The sequence below is a fragment of the Zosterops lateralis genome, assembly GCF_965231275.1.
Source record: "Zosterops lateralis genome assembly, chromosome: Z".
NCBI classification, from domain to species: Eukaryota; Metazoa; Chordata; class Aves; order Passeriformes; family Zosteropidae; genus Zosterops; species Zosterops lateralis.
Window position 1 is genome coordinate 84,036,746 of NC_139800.1, and position 21,001 is coordinate 84,057,746.

Sequence of the window (21,001 nt, forward strand, 5' to 3'; positions counted from 1 at the left end):
CAAGCCATCCCAGGAAGGATGGGATTTCATCCCTGGCGAGAGCCAGTATTGCAGATACATGTTCAAAAAGCAGCTTATTCCTGTCTCTGTGAGAGCACTCAGTTTAATTTCTATAGAGAGACATGATTATGGGACAGTCACTTAGCAAAGGGAGCAGTTCTCTGTGGCAAGTGCTGTGTCACAGAGCTTCAGAGGTTTTGCAATGGTTTTAATTTAGCAATGTGTTTTTTAGCTGGTGGTAGAGGGGAGCCAAAAATCAGTGTCCTTACAAATGGCCTGCACCCACTCATGGATTTGATAATAGAAAAATCGGAAGTGTCATGTTGCATCTCCAAGCTTAGCACTGAGTGGGGAACAGCAAAATGTGAAATATGAAGTGTTTGGGACTGGCAATGAATGGGATACTTTAAAAATAATATAGAGAAGTCTTCTCCCACTGTCCCCAAAAGACACATAAACCCATGGCCTGCCCCAGCCCTAACAACCAAACACAAATTATTTATCACTGAAACAGCTGTAATATTTCTGAGTGGAATGATGAATTCTGAAGCCATCAGTTTGTCCCAGTGCTTTAAGAGCTGGAAGCCCAGAGGACTTTCCAAAAGTGATTCTGTACCCATAATTAGGCTTTTACTGTAAATTTGGATCTTGGTGGATTTTTTTCTTTCATAGGTTTGCTGCAGTGTAAGAAGAGTGTTTTGGTGAGCATGAGTGAGCAGCAGCATGTTTGCAGTCCTGTTCATGGGCTGGAACCAGTGCATTTCTTTCCATATGCATCTCTTCTTCCAGACACCCTTTTGGCTGCTCCCTGGGCACTGATGCCAAATAAATGAACAAACCTTGTCAGTATTTTCATGCCATTCAATACCCTAATTTATTTTTGCTAAATAATTTCTTGTTATTTTAGGTCTACCTACTTTTTTTTTTACCTGAGTTTGAGATGCACCCTCTTATTTCCTGAGTGTTAAGTGGAGCCTTTTTCTTTTAAATTAGGTTGTCTGTGTGCACTTTACTTAAAATAAGAAGAATGCTTTTTGGGGCTTGGGGTTTTGGTTTTGTAGTTTGGGGGTTTTTGGGGGGGATATAGGATTCTCTACAATCTAGGGAGTCTCCAGTAACCAATACCTAGTTTGGTTCCTGTTAAGCTGCTTCTTTAGTAAAACATATTTCGTCCCACTTTTCTAGTTGTAGTGCTTAAATCCTGGATTAAGGTGTCCTTGCTGCTTTTATGGGGTTTTTTCCCAGTGAGAGCAGAATGTGGGCAGTGGGGCTCGTTGCAGTGCTGTTCTGGGAGTTAAAGGTGCTGGAAAAACTTCAGGGCCAGTGAATCCAGAGACTTTCTTCCAGTCCTGTGTGTCAAAAAGTCTTGGGGAGAGGGGTGGATGGCCACAGGCAGCACCTGTGGGTGGCTTGAGTTGGGCAGCAGTGGGTAGCTTGAGATACAGGAGGTGAAGCAGATCTGCAGGAGCATCAGGAAGGTGGACAAGGCTTCTCTGAGGCTGCAAACCCAATTTGCTGTGTGATCCTGCACTTCTGTGTGAACTTTTGGGTTTTGAGCTATTGGAATGCCTCTTGAGTAACTGGAGTGCCAGCTGGAAAACATTTCTGCTGCTCATCTCCTCTCACAGCAGTAATGGGTGGGGGGAATTGAAATGTAGATGTGTTTTGGAAATATTAAAATTATGAAGGAAATAGGTTTATTAGTTTTATGCATGCTTTTAATAAGAGCTGTTTGAAATTATAAAGCTCTGTCTTTTCATGCAATTGTGTGTCTGTGGGTATTCCAGAGGGAGAGATGTCTCTGGGAAGAGGTATCAGAGTATGAATACTGCTGAATGATTCATTTATAAGTTGCTTTATTTAGTTGGGAGGTTTTTTTCTGTTGTACTTCCCTCTGTAATGCCTAAACATTTCCATGCTGTAATAGGCTCATATTCTTAAAACCTTTGGGAAGGTGTGCTGTCACTTTGATCTCAGGGGCTGGACAGCATGACAAATGAGGCATAGCAGACTTCCTTAAGTAGCCTTAAGATTCATCTGGAAGTGGGGCAGGGATATCTCTGCTTGTTCAGGGTTGTTCCCAAGGGACAAACTTTTCTGGGTACACAGAGGAGGCTTCTGGTTAAAGCCACTGGGAATCTGAGGGTTTTCCTGGTGAGATATCTGGCATGCCTGAGTTTGTGTGCTGAACATGAAGATGACCACTTAAATTCTCTGCGTGGGTTGAGGAATAGTAAGCAATAAATGGCATGATTGGCCCACTTTAATAAATTGCCAGTTGAAAGAAATAATTTCTGAATATAGAGTATTTCCTTTCTACTACATAAAAATCTCTTGTGTGGGCTTCACAGGTTTGTCCTAAGAAAATATTTATTGTAACCTGAGCTAAGTTGAAGTTATAACCTGAACCTGTTGAAGTTTCCTGTTCTTGGTGGCAGAGAATAATGATATTTTTAGGGTTGGTTGCTTTTTTTGGTTTTTTTGTGTCTTGTTTTGGTTTTGTTTTGCTGGGGTTTTTTGTTGTTGTTGTTGTTGTCGTTGTTGTTTTTAAAAAAATCCTCAGCATTATTCTTTACAGAAAAGAACCAGGAGCCCCATGCATTCATTGCAGTGCTTCCCACAGTACTGACTATGTGTGTTATGAGCTACAGAATATTGATATTCTTCTCTTCTTTCCAAGATTTTACAAACTGTTTTTTTCCCCCCTTAAACTTATTTTCTCGGAAAGAAGAAAAGTACACTTAAACTTGTGTCTTAAATGTGATCCAACACAGGCTTTTCTTGCTGCAATTTACAGGGAGCTTAGATGGTTTAACAAACAGCCTTTTTTTGGGTCAGCTACATGATGCTGATGCAGCATAACACACTTTTCTGCAGCAGTTACCTTAATTAATAGAGCTTCTGCATGCTTTCTGTGGAGTCCTGGATATCAGGTTTAGAAAAACCTCCCAATTCTTTAACCCTTATGATCAGAAGGATCAGGAGGAAAAAAAATTGCTTAAAATGAAAACCAGTCAAAATGGCTTTTTAAAATCATTTTTAGAGTATGAATATATGCATTTTTATAGAGCTGGAAGCACAGGGAAAGAAGGCAAACTCTGTGTGCAGTTTTTATGGGAGCCTACACTTCGAGATGAACAAGGCAGTTTATTGAAATCTGCTTGTATTTTCCAAAGAAACAAATCTATCTGTCTGTGTCATTGTCTGTTAAGAAAATGCTACCGTGAGGAATATTTGATGCAATATATTCCTATTTATTTGTATCTGCATGACATTTTGTTAAACATAAAAGCAAATGGGAAAATAAGGTGCATCAGGGGGGTGTTATCACTGAGAGGGAGGTTTATCACTGAGCTGTCATTGACAACTGAAAGAATTCATAGACTCGAGTGTCACACGATAACACATTGCTAACAGCAACTTAAATAAGTGTATCAATGGGAATTTAATCTATGTGCTACCTTCAAGGTTAGTAGCTAGAGGATACTTGGGATCAAAGAAGGCAGAGTATGAAAGAGTCTGTTAGAGTTTAAACCGAGTGCTTTAAGTTAAATGTTGAAATGAGTTTATTGCCTGTGTTTAGCTCTGAGCCTGTTGTGGTGTTCTGGTCATCCAGGAAATAGTCCCATTCTTGAGGAAAAGGCATGGTCTGCATGCTCATCATCCAGAAAATGATTAATGGAGTCAGCTGAACTTTGTCTGCAAGAACAAATGAATCACAGCATCTTAGAGAAATATTTTTATTTTTCCCTCATAATAACTTGCTGACAAACATGGTGATTCCAGGTATGAGTTCAAAGGAGGTCTGTAAAGAGTTGTCTTCCTATAAAAGTGTCTTGTGGAGCTTCTGGAAAGGAACAGGATGAGGGACAGATATGATGAAGAGCCTGAGAAAAAAATTACTGTGTACATTGAATTGTGACCTAGAGTAAGAAGTGAAACTTCTGTAACTGTAGTAGAAGCTTGAAATATTTGGGATTATTGAACCAGTAAGAGAATTCTGGCTTAAACTTGAGTGGTGGCATGTGGAGAGAATTCCTTGAGGGAGAGAGGAGAAAAGTCTCAAGCCAAATCTTCAATCATGTCAACCAGAATGTGGTGTCTTGTGGCTCCTAATAACCAAGAGTCTTCTTCAATCTTCATTTTGAGATGATCTCTAGCTGCCTCTCCTGATGCAAAGAAGTCTATTGATGGACTAATGCAAAAAATGTGGAGTCCCTCAGTCAATGCACTCCCCTCCTGCCTGAAATACCGTCTCCTTAGCATGGGACTTCTACTGCCCAGCAAGGTGGAATCCATGCTTCCCAGCTCATTCTTCACCATTTTTAGCTTTTGGTGAAGTGCCTAAAGCTTGATTTGTCACACTGGGACTTGATTCCATATCAAGTGCCACAAAGCAAATTATTTTCCAGCACAATGGCTTTAGCATCTCTCCTGCTGCGATGAATGGCTGTGCAGAGGCACTGAAATAAACACCCCAGAGCAGCAAGGTTTATATCCCATAAAATCTGCCCACTTGTCCACTCTTCACTCAGCTAGCAAACAGTGCAGGAAATTGTTTTCCTTTGTGGTAAATCCACATCAATCTGCATCGTGGGAGCTCTTTGGAATTAATTGTGCCTGGGAGAAAAATGTCCCTGATCATGCAGGTTCCTGAGAGCTGGTGCCCCGTTCCAGTGCTCTAGAAGTGGGAAGGAAAACCCCGCTACAAACCCTGAAAAGCCTGCTGTTGGGCATGTTGTCTTCAGTTTTCAAGCCTCTGTGATTGTCACTCCCCATGTTTTTGTAGTTCTTTCAGAAGACAATGATATTTGTAGGGTTTGGGGCTTGCAATCTGAATCTCTGTTTCGAGTGCAAGTCAACTCCTGGCAACTTTGCTGATGTGGAAGTTCTGGTTTTCCAGTGAAACAAGAATTAACCTATCTATATGTTTGTGGGGTTTTTTCTTAGTTGTTTTTGGGTTTGGGTGTGGTTTGGGTTTGGTTTTTTTTTGTTTGTTTTTGGTTTTTTGTTTGGGTTTTTTTTTTGTTATTTTTTTGGGGGGCAGTTGGTTTTGTTTAAGTTTTTTGTTGTTGTTGTTGGGTTTTGGATTTTTTGTTGGGTTTTTTTGGTGTGTTTTTTTTTGTTGTTGTTGTCTTTTTCTTGTTTTGTTTTGTTTTGTTTTGTTTTTCTGGTTGTTTTTTTTTAACTTATATAAAAATTAGAGAAATAAGAACACCAGCTTCCTGAGAGGCCTTTCAGCTGAGTACCTTAAAGCACATCATGAAATATAAATTATTTTCCCCTTCCATCCATTATAATCCATTTGTTGATGGACTTATCAAGTCACATTGCAGCATTATGGACAATGTAGACCATGAGGGAGAGAAAAAAGCCCCTGAGACACTAGTGGGACATTTCAGAGACATTCTTCATTTTGTGAAGAAGGAGACACACACATACATGTGACAACAGTGACATGCATGAGCAAATTTTAAAATAATTGTACCTGAATTTACTTCCTGAGTCTTTGATAGTCATTTCCTTAATCAAAAGTTTTGACATTCAAATTATGTTGTTTTGTTTGGGTTTTTTTTTTTCCTTATAAAAAGTCAGAATAAAAGCCCCAGGGCTGTATTTACAGGAAATTGTGGTTGCTTTCTAAGTGCTCCTTTGACTGCAGCAAACACCAGCACATTATTGATAGAACAGTTTCTCTCCAGGTGAAGGTTCACCTTCATCCAGAAGTTTATAGGACATAGTTTTAGATGAAAACTCTGCTCTTTTTATAAATGTAGTTTGATATTTTACACAGGATGTTTTCTGGGCTATCAATTTTACACTTTTCCTTTGGATTGCATGTTACTAATGCATTGTAATTTCTCCAAAATGCTGTGGAAGGAGAGACCTCCTCCATGGTGGTTATCTGGATAAAATAGCAGCCTTCCACTTCAGGAACTGTGTTTTGCATTTAATTTTAAATCCCTGTGAGATATTGAACTGCTGGAAACAATTTGGGCAGATTGTGGAGTACAATATCAAGGCCCACAGACAGTGTGAGAGGTGGGGTTGTTACCTTTTTTCCTTTCAAAAACACAGTGTCAGAGCTAAGGATCCTCATATCTAACTAGATCTGAATTTTTTTTTCCTCTAAATTGTAAACTCTATTAAAATCCCTACATAGGAAATGTTCAAACTATTCTTAATTAATTGTGATATTTTTGCACTCCTCAGACACCTCGTTATTAAGGGATTTAACATAGACTTGAGATTTTAGTCTGTCTGTAAACCTCAGTAACTAAATGGGTGCATAGATAAGAATAATTGTACTAATTCTCTTTGATTTCTGACATAAAGATGTTTGCACCATTTGTGGACTAGTTCTCAGGGTGTTTGATTGTCCTCTGAGCAGCTGAGGAAGACTCAAAGACAAAAGTACTGAAAAATTCCTGAACTATTACAGGATTTGTGATCTTCCTAGGTCTTCACAGTGGAGGAAAAAAAATCTTGTCCAAAATCTTGGTTGGATCAGAATAGAATTTTTTTTAAAAAAAAATGTGTTGGTGCAACAAATTTCACAAGGCAATTCCTCTGCCTATTCCTATTTCAATGTTGCTGTTGTGTGGTGGAAGGAATCAGACACAACTTGTTGAAAGGACTACAATAGAAATTTCAAATTCCAAATAAATCTCTGAGAAAAATAAAATTCACTTCATCATGTAACATTTAAATTGCACTGCTACTTCACTGGAGTCAAATTGAGGGGATAATTTATTAGATCAAAATTACTTGCCTGCAGTGTAATTGCAATAGGTTAAGAACCCATAAGTGCTATCCCAAATAATGGAAAGAAAATGTAGTCATTTAACTTCCTGAACTCTTGTCCACAGTCAGTATTTGGATATAGGCTGGAATTATTACCAATCTTACATTTATGTCATTTTGTGTTGGGCTTTTTGGTAGACTTCTATCTAAGTTTATCTAAGACGTACATTCTGTAGGGAGGCTTGTAAGAGCAACGAAACAGGGATCTCAGTAAACAATTCTATAATATCACCTGTGGCACGTGGCAATTTGTGGGAAATAGCATAGGTAAAAAGACTTTTAGAGGGTGTGAAAGTACGTTTGAGAAACAGGAAGAGTAGAGAACTTTAGAGACAGCTGTAGTTGTAAAGTCTGAAAATAGAGAAGATACAATAATGTAGTAAGTAATGATATGAAACAAGAGTTTGAGTTTTTAGGTTTGGTTAAGATAGAACTTAAGAGTATAGAAAAATATGTTTAGTAAGATAGTAGAAAATTTTAAGGTTAATAATGGAGTATTGTGTATTGTTAATAGTATATAATAAGTATTGTTTGAAGTAGGGGTGTGTGTGCTTTTAGTGACTGGTTAGAATAATTGTTTGTAAGCTTTAGTAATAAGCTATTGGTTAGAAAGTTTTTAAAATGTTTTAAAATGCTTTTAAATATATACATTTACAGCTACATCTAGCTCTAAATTCTCTGCTCCTTCTGTTTCTAAAGCCTACTTTCACAGCTTCTAAAAATCTTCTTACCTTTACCATTTCCCATAGCTATTCACTGTCTCCTGAAGTCATCCATGGCATTTGCAATCCATTTTATGAAAAACATTAGGAAAAAGTGAAATTTTAGGTGCTCAGTAACCTGCATGGCTTCCCCACCCTGCTGAATCACACACTGAAGTATTGCAATGATGCTGTAATGGTGAAATCTCATTTTCTGATTTTAAATGCACTTGCCCATTTCAAAACCCCATCTATTTAGTGAAAAACTTTGAATTGAAATCTAGAATTCCTTATTCCTGCTTTAGTGTCTCAATCATAAAACTAAAGCTAAACTTTAGGAGTTTAGTTTTATTCATAATCAAATTGTGCCAGCATTAATTTCCCAAGGGAGTCTCCAGATCCCCCAGTTCCATGCACAGGCTGACAGCTTTATGTTTTGCTCTCCATGCTCCACGGAGGTGTTTTCTGGGATAATTTTTAGCAACCACTTCCAAAATATCAATTCCACCTGCTACAGCCACCATTAACAACTGCTGGATTGTGAACTCCTAGGAAAGCAATAGAATGTAACAGTATCAGTTAAGTCCTTCAAATGATGGCAATGAGTAGAGTGATAATGAGGAAACCTCTTCCATGCTCATTAGTTGCAAAAGAGAATATTTTTTTATTATGGAACTGATTTTTTTTTTTTTTGTAGGAGCAGGCCTATAATGTGATTGAAGTCTGAAGGTTCATTTGTATTAAATATGACAAAATTACATACAAAGCAGGTATGTGGATCACCATTCAAGGTTTCCCAGCTTTTTGGCTTCCAATCAAAGCTGCATTTTTACTGGGAAATGGCTGAGATGAACCTTTTGTTGTAGCACCCTCAGTAATGTGGCATTGGGATTTTGTCCTTGGAGCTGAGTGAGGAGATAAGTACATTTCAAGTGAGGAAATAGACGAAACATTGATGCTCTTGCAGTAAATGGAATAGGAACATATTAATGATGAAAAGAAAATCAAAGGCACTGCCTATATGAGCCGGATTCTGTTAGATGGAAAGTATAAATGGTTTAAAAATTGGTGTGTGGAAATCCATACTCTGAATAGGAGGACAAAATCGGACCCAATGTGTGAGTAATGTCAGTTTTACTGCCTGTTTCATAAGGAAAGCTTAGTCTTTTTCTTCTGATTGTGATCAGTATTTTCATTTCCATTTAATTTTTCTTCTTCTAACAAGAACCTATGCTGCCCCATATTCTTATTTATTGAATCTGCAAAGTGGATGGAGAGTCCTTACCTTTCCGGAACAGATTAAAAACCCCCCAAATCCAACCTCCCCTGAACTTGATTTCCTTTAATTTCATTACTGTCACTTGAGAAAGACTCTGCTAAGGTCTGTCACGCACTGATCATTTATTTTGCAGCTTCTTTTTTGAGTCAGTGCAATGTTTAAAAAGCCTAAGAGCTGCCACTCATTGGGAATGCTCGGAAAGGGGCTGTTCCCCTCCGGGAATGCTGCTTTCCCCACACCAGGGAGGAGGCTGAAGGCAGAAGGTACAGAATGACAATCAAATGAGGGGAGCTTTAAGAGAGTGCTACGTGCAGGTAGAGACTCTGCAGAGTGAGCTCAGACTTCCCAGACACGCTGGAATCCTCTGGAAAGAGCTGAAGTGGCAAATCAGCCAATTTCCCTCATTTCCAGCTAAGATAAATTTGTCTAGAGGACTTGTAACTCTCTCTGCTTGTGAATGAGGGCTTCTAATCTAAATCACTCCTGATAAAGAAAAAAAAAAAATATTAGGAGACAATGACATCTGCTGGCTTTGCAAAGAGAAGGCATCAAACCAGCACATCTTGACAAGGGGAGGGTTTTGCTTTCTAGCTCTGTCTGGGCTGTTCCATGAAGCTGTGAACCTATGAACCCATAAAAGAACATGGAAAAAGGTACTTGGACTACTTGGACTTATTCCTGTGGCACCTTGGGGAGCAGAGGCTGCCGGGTTCTGCTGGTGCACACTCCTCTGGGCAGCAGGGTGTTGCAGGGAGAGGGAAGGCGCTGACCAGGATCTCAGGTGCTGACCAGTACTGTTAGAAAGTGTCCCAGGAGACACTTCTGTACCACTTACTGCTTTAGCCAGACATCCTTCAAGGGCTGTGTTGTCCTGGAAAACCTCCAAAGGAAAAATGACAGAATGTTCTGCTTTATTCACTTAGCGTGATGGGACAGATCCCTTTTCAGACATTTCTCTTGGAACTCTGTTAGATCTGTGCTACATGCAGTGTACAGCATCTTCCCTCTGGTGATGTCAGAAATCTTTACAGGATATGTTCAGAAATCCTACCTGTTCAGGTTTTTTCCCTTTTTTCCTTCCCCAAAGTTAGGGACTTCTTACCAAGCATTTCCAGTCTCATTTGTTTGGGGATCACAAGACTGGATTGAAAATCATAACATTTGCATAAAAATATTTTAGGAAGATTTTTCTGCATTTGCTTTACAGCTTTGATTAAGATTCATGTGCTAAATCCTTCTGCAATCTCTTAAATCTCCAAGTGTCATGCAATCACATCCCTCTAGCAGAAGAGATCTAAGGAAAATATTAAATAGGAGGTGTTATGAATTTAAAAATGAGATTTTCAGCACAGTAGGCACTGGCAAAAATGGACCCACTGGTTTTTTTTTGGTTTTTTTTCAAAAATTTTTTGAGGGGCCCAAAAGCCAAATGAAAAAAACCAAAAAGAAAGCCTAGACTTCAGCTGGTCTAGGACTGCATTAGATGTCAATGCCGCCCTTGAACAGAAGTGGGAGAGAGAGGTGCTGAAACAGTTTGGCTTCAGTAAAATAATGTCCCAATGTGTGTGTGGCTTTTGATTTGATCCCTCAGTACAAAGGGAAATTCGATTGCGATACAGGCAGGAGGCTCTGAGTACTTATTATTTAGTCTGTGTTTTCCACTTGGTGTTCAACTTTTTTACAGCTTTTTTCTTGCCTTCTACCATTTGCCCTCAGCTCCAGAGTTTACCTTACTAGCTGCTAACTGCTAAAATTCACCCTGCTGGGTTTTCTTTGCTTTTCTGTTCTCTTTTGCTTTGCTTTTCTGTTCTCTTTTGCTGACCATCCTTCAGGTATTTCTTTTTTCCACCTTGCTTTTCCTGTCCTGACCCATGTGCTGAAAGGAGAAATGTTCTCACTGGGATATAATGACATATATGTGAAGCCAAATTAATGCATTATGGTTTCATTTCACGAGCAATTGCACGGTTTTTGTGTGGGAAATGTAATTTACTTATTTCTGAGTTGAGGAGTGTAAAACTCTGTCTGTGAATCTCTGTCAGTCAGCTGTCATCCATCTCCCTCTGCAGCAGGTTTTGCTGTTGGTTTTGTTCTTTCTGTTGGTGTGAGTTTTGTTCATTTTTTGCTCCAGACCCAACCTGGTCACTTCATTAGCTGGATTTGTAAAAGAAACGTGTTGGAGTATCACAAAAAGGAATCCAAAAGATGGAAGCTCTCTAGGCCCAAATGCTTTGAAAGCTCCTCAGCAGACAAGAAAAAGAGTTGTTAGCATTCCTAGCACGCTGGTGGAAACGCATTATATATTGTTGCCACGTCAGTTTGTAATATTGGTACATGGCTTCAGTGCCTTGCTTGGGTTTGTAATTACATTTAAATAATTTAACTCCATTACACCACCATGTCTAGAGGAAATGTATGATTCTGTAGGAAGACATTTCCTTTCAGATTGATCCAATGACTTCAGAAAATGCTGCTGCTATTAACACTTGTTAACTATTGATGTGCAAAAATAAAACTGTTAGCAGTGCAGTGGAAGACATTAATAAATATGCTCATTTTCAAGGATATTTTTGAGAGCTATTTGATAACTCATCACTTGCATCACTTAATTTGTGTTCTGTGTCAGATGGCCTTAATTGCTTGGCTAGTTGTATTTTGCAGATCAAAGGTAGCTTTTATCAAGATCAGGCTAAAAGGGTTCCAGCTGGTGAGTGATTGAAGCCATCCAGTGGAATATAGTAATTGTCCTACAATTATGCAATACCCAGCTCAGTTCTTGGATGTCAGCAAGTTTTCTTGGACTGCAAGGTTCAGATGAAGCTGGAGAAGGTGGTAGAGTACATGTAGTAGATATTTCTCTTTTTTAATTTTTTTTTTTAAGGTTTACTTATAGATTTATGCTGGATGTGTAAAGGACAGCGCAGCTTCATAAATGCCAAAATTCATCTCACGTTTCACTTTGCATTTGCACAAACACTATTAAATTGTTTTCCAGTCTTCTGATGGATTTGGTTTTGGTTTTAGTTTGGGTTTGTGGTTCTGGTTTGTTTTGTTGTTTTTTTTATTTCTGTTTTTTTTAATCATTGAAAACACACTACCACAAGTGGTGAGTACAAAAGGAGACACCTCTGTTACACAACGTGACAGCAGAGAAGCTCCTCATATCATAGAGATATACACTGGTGGCAGAGTGTGATTCCTTTCTTCTGTTCACACTAAATGAGCCCATGTGCAGGCTCACAGTAGGAACTAAATAGTAAATACTCACAAGGACCAAACTGGTTTCCCCTGTAATGCCAGTGAGTGTACCCTCAGCAGCACTGTGGAACAATTTATGGAGAGCTAGAGTAATTGATCAAAGACACTTGGTAAATCTGTTGTACCTTCTTGTCCTTCAGTTGCTAGTTAATTTTGTGCTGTCAGGCCATGAAATGGGCACAAGACTCTGCTCTCTCCTTCCTGGGTGTATCTCTGAGGTTCCATTTCTGAGTTTCTTTGGCTTTTTGCTTTCCCTTTTTCCAACTCCTTTATTAATTTCCATCACATTTGCCTGCCTCTCCCAATCCTTTACCTTCCTTTAATCCTTCCTTTCCTTTTAATTTAATTTTGTTTCATTTCCTTTGCTAGACTCATTTGAATGTCTTCCAGGCTTTTTGTTCCTTTTCTGTGAGGGAATTCTTCTGAAGGTCTCAGGTTTGCAATGCTCTGTGCAGATGATGTGGTCTGGCACCAGGGTACAGCAGCATCCTGTGCCTCCCACCAGCAGTGACAGGCTCACATTTGTGTAACTGGAGGAAAAAAAACACTGTCTGGATCAGGTTTTCCAGTCCATTTATCATAAAATAGATTTCCTTCTTCTTAAGAGGCTTCTATGGGGCAGAGAGAAAAATCAAACATATATAGAGCTAAGTGGAAATTATATCACTGAAATATCAGGACTTTCTTTTTTATTTAGGAAAAGTGGGAGGCTTTGTTTTGGTTTGTTTTGGGGTTTTTTGTTTGTTTGTTTTCTAATTTTTCCACTAGTCGTGTAATGAGTGGATTAATATAAGTTTTTCCACCTGCTAATGGGCATGGCAGAAAAAATCCTGAAGGATTTTTTAACCATGTGCCTTTAAATATTTCTTTATAAATTGACTGGAGGTTTTGCTGGTTTTAAGCTAAATGGTATCCATCTAAATTACTGAGTTTGTATTTCCCTCCTGAACTAAAGGCTTTCATTTGCTTTAATATAACCAATTACAAAATACACTCTGATTTGGAGAAAAACTGATGATTTAGTGTTGTTTGGAAAATGAGGACAAATGGCCATCTCACCCTGTTGTCAAACAAAACACATTCCTTTTTTTGATTGAAAGTGCAGATATTTTCATTGTACATCAGCTGTGTGCTTAATGAAATGGACCTATCCTTACAGCTTAAAACTACATATAAATTACATATTGTTATAGTTGCTATGGCAAATAATTACCATTATTTAATGATAACTTATGAAACCATTAAGCATCAAGGCAAACGTAGTTGCTAAAACAAGGAGTGCTATTTCTCAGTGGAATAAACTTAACAATAGAACTGGATTATTTTTTTCTTAATTGTCTGGCTTTGTATCTTTTTTGAGTTGTGTACATCTGCAATATTAATGGGTGTACAAGGAGACAGCTTGATTTGGACAGAGATTTTACCTGTGTGTACTCTGTAGTTCTGCTTCTTGGAGTTTTAAAGATATTCTTTATTCATGCTCCAGCCTTCCCTCGCTCCCGTCTGTTGGTGTTAAGAAACTCTGCCATGACTTTCTCATAAATTATCCCTGCACTGCTTCGGGCTTGTCTAACTGGGGGCTCACCTCAGCAGAGTTTTCCCCTCCAATATCAGAGGGATTTGGGTATTTGTCATAAATGACATTCTGAGTTACAGCAGAGAAGATAGCGCTGATAGAAGTGCTTGGTGCTGGCCTCATAAAAAAGGGAAGATTTTCTGTCACGCACAGATCTTTTGGGATTGTTCATGGAAATCAGCAAACAAAAATTTCTCACAGACATTTTCTAGGTAAAAGGGAATTATTGCAGTTTACCCAGGAGGGGAACTGATGCAACCACATGGGTAAGTGTAAGTAGAAACACTGAGGGCTCAATATTCTGCAGAGGAAAAGATGGAAATAAATCTTAGGTGTATATTACACTGTCAAACCCAGTAGTAATTTTAAGATTAATTTGCCTCCCACATTGATACATGCCACATATCCCCTGAGTTGAATCAAACCCTGTTTATTTCTTGCCTTTTCTCTCTCTCCCTCAACGTTTGAAAAGTGTCTAATGAGGAGAGAAGTCTGGAGCTGAGTGCTATTTAAATAATGGATCAATCCAGGACATTGTCTACAAATAAATGGTGCTAGAAATAATTGCAAATTTTGCACAACTCTACCAAAGGTGTGGCAACTGCAATGAAAATTCAGTGTGTGTCTATGAGTGTGTTGTGCAAAGTTGTTCCTCCTTGACAATAAATTATTTACAAGGTTTTGCTGTGGTAAAAGTCAGTGGGTGCTGTTTTATCAGGTACTCTTTGGCTCATGACTAAACATTTCTGGAATGTTTAGAGGTGGTTGTTATCAGGGGATAAACTCATTTTAGTTAATAAAGATGAATCAGCTTTGCCACAGAGACTACACAAACACCAGGTATCTTAGAATCCACACTGTCTCGTGCAATTTTAGTACTGGGGCTTGTCCATATTAACTTCTGTTCTCAAAGAACTGGACAGGAATGGCATTTGGAGGTTCTGCTCTCACAGAAATGGTCCTGGCTCATTTCTCATCAGTGCACTTTGTTCATATCTCAAATATCTGAAGGGAAGAGTGAAAACTCCTGTAGGAAATGTGGCATTTAACCTACTCAATTAAATATCTTAGATTTGACAAGGATTTGAAATTTACAGCATCTCAACAGAATTATTAATTACATATGATATTGTTTATGAAGTCTCTTGATCTTTCTGCTTCAGAGTGTAAACTACTCAGTAGGCAGTGCAGAAAATTTGCATTATTTTATGGTAAGAGTTCCTGGAAAAACTGTGAGTAAACACAATGAAAACCATGTAATATTAATAGATCAGCACAGACATCATTGGCTCTTGGAGGGAGGCTGGGCATGCAAAAAAGCTGGGAGAAGTAATCCTAAACAACTGGAGAACTAAAGGGGGATGGCAAAAGCTCTTCAAGGGAAAGAGAAACTTGAAAACTCCAAGTTTTTTTTGGTTTTTTTTTTGTTGTTGTTGTTGTTTTTGGGGTTTTGTTTGTTTGTTTGTTGTTGTTTTTGTGGGGTTTTTTTGTTTTTGTTTTTGTTTTTGTTTTTTTTTTTTAGAAATGGCATCTGTAAGAACAGGAGATCATTAGATGTGTATCTTAAATAGACCTTTCTCAGCAGAGGTCACTCTGTGAGTGTTTTAGGCACAAGGCAGTGCATTCTTCTCTCTGAAATGTGAAAAATCTTCATGGGTTTTCAGGCAGCAAAACAAATGGCTTCAAAGAGCCCCGTGCAGTGGCGTGGTGAAATGAGGGCTGGCTCTGCCACTGCCCCACAGCCCCGAGCACTCTGTGGAATGAGGGCTAGGAATGGGCAGCAGCTGGCAGGGGTCAGATCCCTGCAACAATTCCCCTCCCCACGGGCCCAGGAAAGGACAAAACAGCCCCGTTTTTTCAGCGGCACGGTGGGCAGGACAGATTTCTCACTGCTTGGCTTTGCCATACTGAGCCCTGCGCTGCTTTGGCCGCTCCAGTCTCTCTCCTCGCTCATCTGTAGCCTGAAGGATTCACTCTCTTGTCCTTGTTTAGGGCAAATTTGGGAGAAAACTCCCAAACAGGATCCCTCTGGGAAACAAACCCAAACGGGCCCTCCCCCAATACTGGTCTGTGAAAGAACGTCAGCAGAGAAAAGTGGAAAATACCTATTTATTTAACAAACAAAGTGCCCAGAAGCACAAAGAATGAACAATAAGAAACAGCAAAACCTGTCGTTGCTCTGGAGTGAGGTGGTAAATCAGCCAGCCCCTGCTGTGGGTGTAGCTCAGTCTCTCAGCAGCCCCTCAGGAGGCCCCGCCGGGCCGCAGCTGCAGCTCCCGGGGCTCCTCTGGGTCTTTCAGTCCAGGGCAGGTTTAAACCGCCCCGAGAGAAGGAAAAACAAACAGTCCGGGGAACTTCTCTGCCTCAGGTGGCACAAACTAACCAAGAGCAAAGAGATCGCTGTCCCGCAGTCTGTCTGAACACACAGTCCCGGAGCAGGAATGCAAAGGAGTGAACACGCTTTTTCCAAACGAGCTCCACACTTCTTCTTGCTGCCCTTTTGCCCTCAGAACCAGCCTTAAAGGCACAGAACTCAACACAGAGCACAAACAGAACAGACGACTGGGGATACAAGCACCATAAAGTCACCCCAGGACACGGCTGGTGCAGGAGAAGCCCGGGCTGTTGACCCCAGGGCAATCAGGACACTGACCCTGCTCACACACCCTGCACTGGGAGCCGCTGTTTGTTCCCCGGGCCCCGCCGGGAGCCCACCCAGAGCCTCCTCAGGGGTTATTTGCACTTCCAGAGCTTCGTTAGGAGCTCACAGATGTGATGGGAGCAGAGAGGAAGATATGCCGGTGTTAAGCGAATTAAAAATCTTATCATAATGTCGTTTTGGAGGTTGAATTCATGACACCAGCAGGCCCCTGTGGATGGTGCATCTGTGGAGGTGTTTGTGGGCAAAGTTAATCCTGGGGAGGAAAACGGGGCAGAAACAGGACACTGCAAAGTCACTGGGGGTTGCAGGCAGGGCAACTGTGGTTAAAGGTAATAAAACAAACTAATACTTGGCTCCTCCTTTCCTCACAGTCAAGGAGAGTGTAAAACAGAACCTGTGGAGTTATGGGGGGATAGTTCACATTAGGTATTTACCTAAAACAGGACAGAATGTGAACACCTGGGAGAATGAATTTAATTTTTTTTTTCTGTCTACATGCAAATAAAATGGCTTAAATGTTATTTGTCTAATCCTGTAATATCAGGAACGCTCAGTAGACATCTGAGTTCATGCAGGTTAAGGACTGCTGCCTTCCTGACTGCAGAACTGGTTGGGGTCAAGGCTCTGGAGAGAAGCAGGCTTCAGGACTCTGGATATCACAGTGGAGAATAATCTCATTCCCAGCTTTGCCAAGCATTCCAGACATCCCACAGTGTGGTGGAGTGTGTGTAGTGGGGTGATCTGTCAGATAGTTTGTGGGTGACTTCATTGTGAGGAATACACAGGTACCAAGAAGCAGCAGAAAATCAGAGCAGCTTCCCACAATGTAGGATGAAAAATGAGTTTGGCTTAGCCAAGGTCACAGAAGTGACACAGAAATGAGTAGAAGGATGGCAGGTTGCACCTCCATTGCCCATTCTATGAGTTCTTTGTCTTCCTTTGTCTCACTACATATTTTTTTTCTTAAGTATAAGATCATTAAAAGTTACACTGAGTGAATAATTCTTCTAATTATTTGTGTCAAAGTCACAGATTGATATTATCACTCATGTCTGAAGCTGCCTTACCATTATTTTAATTTATTTTTCTAATTCTCTTGTTTCTTTGTTAAATAATTGTCATAATAAGGCTTTGCAAGGCTTTCCAGATAAATGAGAAGCACAGAATGCTGCATGTGATATATGATTTTTTTTTTTTTTTAAAGTTCCTGACTCAGGCTTTCAGCAATTTTGTAAGTAGGCAGTGGGTGAGCACAGTCTTGAATTCCCAACTGCACATGTATCTGTTTATGTAATTTGCTGTTAATTTGGATTGCCTGCTTTTGTCAATAGGCTCTTAGACCTCCAGAAGGTGAAATGCAGGCTTGGATTGTGTGGCTTTCCTCTCTTTCTGCCACTGGTTCCCAGTTTTTCCCCTGGCAAACTGCTTCTAGTCAGTCAGTGACTTATTTTGGTAAGAGTTTTCTGGCTGGCTAACATTTTTTTGGCATGGTTGAAACCAGTGCAAGAAGCAGTGGAGAGAAAGTGGAAGACAACTGTTTGTAGTTGCAATTTACTGTGACTCAGGGACCCTCAAGCACAGGCTGAAGTTAAACCCCATCACATCTGCAGTCAGTAAATAAAGTCCTAATGAGAAATTAAAAGTGTTGCAGTAATTCCAAGCTCTGTATTCCCAAGGAACCATAAACTGATGCTCCTCCAATATGCAGAAGAACATAGAAAGATGAGAAATCGGTAAAATTATGTTAATCTAAGTTAGCACTTAAATGTCCACTGAAGTTTGGTTAACTAGATAGTCTAATTTCAGCTCCTCATGTACTTGCAGTTAAGTCTTTCGTAAGTGCTTTATTTAGATGTGGGTGATGTTTTTCCCATGGAGCATTCAAGCAGAATGTGGAATTTAACTCCTACAATTGCAGTAGATTTTACAGTTTCTACTCCTCAGTGAAGAGAGCTGGAGTTATTTTCTTAAATTTTCTCATGTAACAAGCAGGAATTAGCTTGTGTTTGCTAATTACAGCACTAATCTTTCAGTAATTCATTCTTTTTCTGTGTGGCTTTTCATTCTTCAAGTGTTTTCATTGGTACAGTTTCTTGGTATTTTTGTGGGGTTTTTTCCAAGTGTAGTGGAGACTTTGAACTCAAAGGGGGGAAGGCATGAGTAACATCTAAAAGAGGAATTAGAAACTGTGCTAAATACATTCTTGCCAGAAGGACAGGAGTCATTCATACATGGAGGACTCAGAACAAAAAGGATTTTAGCATCCTTCAGGGCTGGCAGAGTGCATTTGCTGCCCTGATGTCAGTTAGTGGGTGCCCGTCCACTGCTGGCTGCCTGTGTCCCCTCTGATTTATCCCATCCCCAAAGCCCAGTAAAGGCACCAGGGCAGCTGGGAAGAAGTGTTATAAAGTGTGACAAACCCTGTTTTCCCAGAGGAGTTCAGCTGCCACCATGCATATTTTACATCTTCCTCTGATGTAATGAGAGGTGTGAGTTCCTTTCTGATGTTACGTTTTGGAGCTGGCTACACAGATTTAGCCTTGCCTGGAGCCAGAAGATGTCCATCAATGTGAAGTGTTTTATTTTGGGTGAAGTGGCAACAAATCTTTTGCAGCTGGAGAGAAGGGCTGGGTTTTCTGATGAACTTTGACCCCAATTTGTGAAGAAAGGGCTCAATGAGCACACCGTTAATTTTGCAACACAATGTTGTAGGTTGATAAATATTCTGGCTTAATAAAATATGGTAATGAAGTCCATCAAAAGTTCCAGGAAGTATTTCAGGAATTGAGAATAAAATATAAAATGATCTGAAAGTGTCTGCAGAGATAAAACCAAAGCCCATGAAAGCACTGTTCTGCAGGAAGTTTCGCTAAACTGAGAAATACCTAGCAAAGGAAATGATGACATAAAATGAGAGTTAAAAAGAGAGAAACTAGGAAATGCCCCATTTTGAATAAATTAGCAAAGAAAATGATGTTCCTCATCTTTCTTTGTTATATTTAACCTGCTCTGTGTTGAAGCACACACACATTATTTCTGAAAAGCTGTTATAGACTGAGAGATGATTGTTAACAAGCTATAGAATGTAGGTGTAAAACCAGAACTATGACGTTGCCTTTTTATCATTTTTGCTTTCCTTTTCAAGAGGAAAATAGAGTTTTTCAAATGATCCCACAAGGAACATCATTTGAGGAGAATAAACTAAGTAAAATATTATTCCTTCTCACGGTGGGGAATAACTAGCTAAAATGTTTTTTGGTTGTGAAATCTGACTGTAATAATAGGGGAAGAATGCTCTGAAAAGCTGCTGGGATATAAGTTTATGGGGATCTGGCAACTCTCAGCCATGTACCTGGAAGACATTCATGTACATGAAGCCTGAAGAGAATTTATGATAATCAATTGTATTGTTTTCTCCTCACATTTCAGGATGCAATGCAACCTCCAGCATGCAGCAAAAAATCAAGTGAGGAGAAAGGGATGTCTTGTTAATTCATCTAACTAAATTCTAATTTTCAGGCCCTTTGTTTGGCTGGGGAATAGCACTGGCAGGATAGCAGCTGCTGGCAGAGAAGTTCATTTCTTTCCCAGAAGAAAAGAAATCAAAGCAGCTTTGCACTGATCAGCTGGCCCAGGTTGCTGGATCAATGCTTGGCAATTTGCAGGGCTGTGCTGTAGATAAGGCTGTCACATTTTTGGCAGTCTCATCACTACCAGGCAGCCACATAATAGCTGATAGGTCCCTTTCAGATAAAGATGAGTAGAAGATAGAAAACTGAAGAGAAAGGGGAGTGAAGGTGGATAGAGGAGGAAGGGAAGGTGACGAATTCAAGGTTCAGCCTCACTTTGTGGCTGTGCTCCTTTGGTCTCCAGTTTATTTAAATGTGTGTTTGTATTGCTGCTAATTCTTGCAGTTTTCTACTCATAGAGCTGTTCATTGGTGTAATTCTTGTGTTTATGCTTTATACTTTTGAAAATGAACAGATGTTTGCTGAAAAGTAGTGCCTCTCCCAAAGCCCCCAAGCCCAGAAGCACAGGTTCAGGATAGTCAGGATCTGCTTCAAGATGTCAGAAATCTGCCTGGTTTCCATCTCAGGACTGTTGTCTCTCACTTTAATGTAAATATGACATTGAGTGTGGTTTTCTTGAAAAAAGTAAGTGGACTTTTGGCCAGATCTCCTCCTGGCCCATTATTTATTGAAGCTTAGCTCTATGGGGCTTGGGGGTTTCTCTAGCAAAGCCTCTGCCCTGGGGAAGGCAAGCTGTTAAAGAACAGGAAAAAAAAAAAAAAAAAAAAAAAAAAAAAAAAAAAAAAAAAAAAAAAAAAAAGGTGCTTAAGTAGCAGCTGAATTATTTTCAGATGTTTCTGGGTTTAGGAAAATTGGGAAAAATAGCAGCTTCTTCTGAATTCTCCTGCTTTCCATTTTTTTAATGGCTCACTGCAGGTCGTTGGGGAATCTGTTAGAGGCTGGATGACAGCACAATGAAAAGAGGTGAGGGAATCATTACCTTAATACTGATAAAGCTGCTAAATATGCTCAGGGAGATGTAGACATTTCCAAAAGCCTGAGAACACAGAGAATAAAGGATTCATTAATAAAAAAGTTCCCTGTCTGTTCTTAATCATCTTGAATCTTGATTTTTTATTAGGTGTTCCTGACTATAGAGACTGTTCCCTAATTCAAATTTCCAGTGTTCTACAGCTTTCCAAAATCAATTAT

General features: G+C 39.7%; 1 long non-coding RNA gene across 1 annotated transcript in view; it reads left to right on the plus strand.

The window, feature by feature from the left end:
* Nucleotides 1–21,001, plus strand: part of LOC310922796 — a 410,148-nt gene that overhangs the window by 312,371 nt on the left and 76,776 nt on the right. The gene's annotated exons all lie outside the window — the stretch shown is intronic.